This window comes from Erinaceus europaeus, chromosome 2 (genome assembly GCF_950295315.1).
Source record: "Erinaceus europaeus chromosome 2, mEriEur2.1, whole genome shotgun sequence".
Lineage (NCBI taxonomy): Eukaryota > Metazoa > Chordata > Mammalia > Eulipotyphla > Erinaceidae > Erinaceus > Erinaceus europaeus.
Genome location: NC_080163.1, coordinates 299,708 through 303,854, shown reverse-complemented (window position 1 = coordinate 303,854; position 4,147 = coordinate 299,708).

Below are 4,147 nucleotides of genomic sequence, written 5' to 3'. Positions count from 1 at the left end.
CTGGTTCTCTCTTTTCACTCCATTAGTTAAAACAATTCTGGTGGCGAGGTCCCAGGTTCAGTCCCCAGCAACACCACAAACTAGTACTGAGCCATGCTGTGGTTAAAAATAAAATCCTGATGGGATTTTAATGGAATTTGTGGTTTAAATGTAGGGGCAGTGAATTATCTTTGATAGTATTTAGATTCTGAAGAAGAGGGAGCTGGCCTTTCTCACAGTGTTGTTAGCAAGAACCATCAGCAGGCAAACTGCTGGAACTGCTGGCTGAAAACTGTAAATGAAGCCGTCCTGTTGGCCTTGCAGTTAGTTGAACTTTCACTTTTTACTTTCCAGAAATAGACAACTGTACAGGATCCATGTGCTAAATCGGTTGTGCAGCCCAGAAGGTGACGCAGGGCCTGGAGCGTTTGGTTTAAAAGCAAAAGGCCTAAGCTGTTTTTTATTATTAGTGATTTCATATTGACATATCAGATTATGAAATGACAGTACAATTCCACACTGTTCCCACCACCAAAGTTCCATGTCCCCATTCCCTCCACTGGAAACTGCAGTGGTTCTCCCAAGGGCAAGAGACAGGCTGCTATTTCCATGTCTATTGACATTTATATCTATTTGTAAATCACTTTTTTTAAAATCACTGCCGCAGTGATTAAAATCACTGCCGCAGGGTCACCACTGGGACTGGGTGCCGGTGCTAAGGATCCACTGGGACTTCAGCCATTTTTTTCTTTTTTCCTATTTTATTTGGCAATACAGAAGGAAACTGAGAGGGGCAGAGATAGACAGGGAAGGAGAGAGACACTTGTAGACCTGCTTCACTGCTCGTGCTGTCCCTGTTGCAGGAGGGGGTAGCGGGTCTCAAACTAGGGTCCTTGTGTGGGTGCCTGAGCGTAGTACTACATTCACTTAATGGCCGTGCCACCACCCAGCCCTCTGGTCCTAAAGGCCCAGGTGATACATGGCAGAGTGATGCCCAGGTGTGCGCCCTCTTCTTCTTCATTATAAACAAATTAAAAAAAAAAGCTATTGCTCACTGTTTGTGAAAGCAAAGGGGGAAAAAAAGGTGGTGCAGTGGTTAAAGTAACGGACCTTCATTATGGGATCCTGAGTTTTATCCCAGGCGCTGCATGTCCCAGAGCGACTCTCTAGCTCCTCCTCCTCCTCCTCTCCTTCCTTCTCTCCCTCACTCTCTTCTCTCCCCACCTCTCTCTCATTAATAAGTAAATCTTAAAAAAGAAAAAGGGAAGGTGAGGGCCAGGCGGTGGTGCACATGGTACCAAGTGCATATAGCACTAAGTGCAAGGACCCAGGTTTGAGCCCGGCTCCCCACTGCAGGGGGGACACGGCGAGTGGTGGAACAGATCTGCAGTGTCTGTCCTCCTCTCCCTCCCCCTCAACTTCTGTCCTGTCCAATAAAATGGGGGAGATGGCCAGGGGGGGCAGAGCCCAGAAATAACCCTGAAGGCAGAAGAGAAGCGAAAGGCAAAACCACATCTTCCTCACAATACACTGGGATGGCAGGATGGCCGGGCTGGGCGGGATGGCAGGATGGCTGGGATGGCAGGATGGCTGGGATGGCAGGATGGATGGGATGGCAGGATGGATGGGATGGCAGGATGGCAGGATGGCAGGATGGCAGGATGGCCGGGATGGCCGGGATGGCAGGATGGCCGGGATGGCAGGATGGCCGGGGTGGCAGGATGGCAGGATGGCAGGATGGCTGGGATGGCAGGATGGCTGGGATGGCAGGATGGCAGGATGGCTGGATGGCAGGATGGCTGGGATGGCAGGATGGCAGGATGGCTGGGATGGCAGGATGGCTGGGATGGCAGGATGGCAGGATGGCTGGATGGCAGGATGGCTGGGATGGCAGGATGGCAGGATGGCTGGGATGGCAGGATGGCCGGGGTGGCAGGATGGCAGGGATGGCAGGATGGCAGGGATGGCAGGATGGCAGGATGGCTGGGATGGCAGGATGGCAGGATGGCAGGATGGCTGGGATGGCAGGATGGCAGGATGGCTGGGATGGCAGGATGGCTGGGATGGCAGGATGGCAGGATGGCTGGGATAGCAGGATGGCTGGGATGGCAGGATGACAGGATGGCTGGGATGGCAGGATGGCAGGATGGCCAGGATGGCAGGATGGCCGGGGTGGCAGGATGGCAGGGATGGCAGGATGGCTGGGATGGCAGAATGGCTGGATGGCCGGGATGGCAGGATGGCAGGATGGCTGGGATGGCAGGATGGCAGGATGGCTGGGATAGCAGGATGACAGGATGGCAGGGATGACAGGATGGCAGGATGGTTGGGATGGCAGGATGGCTGGGATGGCAGGATGGCTGGGATAGCAGGATGGCTTGGATGGCAGGATGGCTGGGATAGCAGGATGGCTGGGATGGCAGGATGGCCGGGATGGCCTGGCTGGGATGGCAGGATGGCAGGGATGGCAGGATGGCAGGATGGCTGGGATGGCAGGATGGCAGGATGGCCGGGGTGGCAGGATGGCAGGGATGGCAGGATGGCAGGGATGGCAGGATGGCAGGATGGCTGGGATGGCAGGATGGCTGGGATGGCAGGATGGCCGGGATGGCCTGGCTGGGATGGCAGGATGGCAGGATGGCTGGGATGGCAGGATGGCAGGATGGCAGGATGGCTGGGATGGCAGGATGGCAGGATGGCAGGATGGCAGGATGGCTGGGATGGCCTTGCTGGGATAGCAGGATGGCAGGGATGGCAGGATGGCTGGGATGGCAGGATGGCCGGGATGGCCTTGCTGGGATAGCAGGATGGCAGGGATGGCAGGATGGCAGGATGGCTGGGATGGCAGGATGGCAGGATGGCTGGGATGGCAGGATGGCAGGATGGCTGGGATGGCAGGATGGCAGGGATGGCAGGATGGCAGGGATGGCCTGGCTGGGATGACAGAGATGGCAGGATGGCAGTATGGCTGGGATGGCAGGATGGCAGGGATGGCCTGGCTGGGATGGCAGGATGGCTGGGATGGCAGGATGGCAGGATGGCCAGGATGGCCTGGCTGGGATGGCAGGATGGCCAGGATGGCAGTGTCCTGACCTGAGGGACCTTCAACGTGGCTAAACCTAGGAGAGGGAGTGAGGACAAGGACAAAAGGGAGAGGGAATGAGGACAAGAGACGCAAGAGAAATGAGACAAGACAGGATTCTGATCAAGTCTGTTTATTAGCACCAAAGGTGCTGTTTTTAAGGCTGGGGCAAGGGGGGAGTTAGCAGTTGGGGGCAGTTGATTGATGTGGCATGTTGTCATGGTGATCAGCCATTATCTGGAAGGTCCTGAGTGATTCATGGGGAAGTAGAGTTGGGAGACAGAAATTTATCTTTTAAGCAAGGCCTTCTGTGAACAGAGACTCTGTGGTCATGCCAATAGCAACCTTGAGGGCACATGTGGCTCCCCACATGTCCCCTTTCCATATATATACACAAGGGTGCATGTTCTGATGTTTGGCGGAATTTATTTTGTGGCAGGTGGACTGTGCCTGTCTCAGGTTGGGTTGCCTTCCGTCTTACCCGTCATTGGAACACCTGGTCGTTTTTTGCCCAGTAGTACCAGGTGCCCTGTCTTAGGTTGACTGGATGGCGCTAGTTTCCTCTTACCTGTCATTGGCTACCCAGCCCTCTACATGGTGGACGTCCTGACGGAGGGGGGCAAAGCCTCTGCAGAAACTCCATTTTCTACCATGTCCAGCCTATGATAGTGAGCTTGTATAGGTTGCATTTTTATGCCATCGATCTATTGCTGCAAAAACGCCATGAGCTTGTTAAGAATTATAGGACCTACTGTGAGCAGAAGAAGTAAAACAAGCAAGGGTCCCACAACTGAGGGCAGCCAGGTAAGGAAGGGGGAATTTATGCATTGGTGTGAAGAGGCGGGATCATATCTATTTCATAGTTCTCGACTGAGTGTTTGTAGGTTTTTAACATTTTCTTCTATGATCCCTGATTTATTAATGTAAAAGCAACATTCTTCTTGTAGGGCTAAGCAGGTCCTCCATTTCTCTGCAGTAAGCAGGTCAAGAGCTTGTTGGTCTGTTTCTAAATTCTGCTTCTAAGACCCCTTCTGTTGCATTGCTTGAGGCTGTGGTCTAGTTACATCATCGCTGTTTTCATTGGTT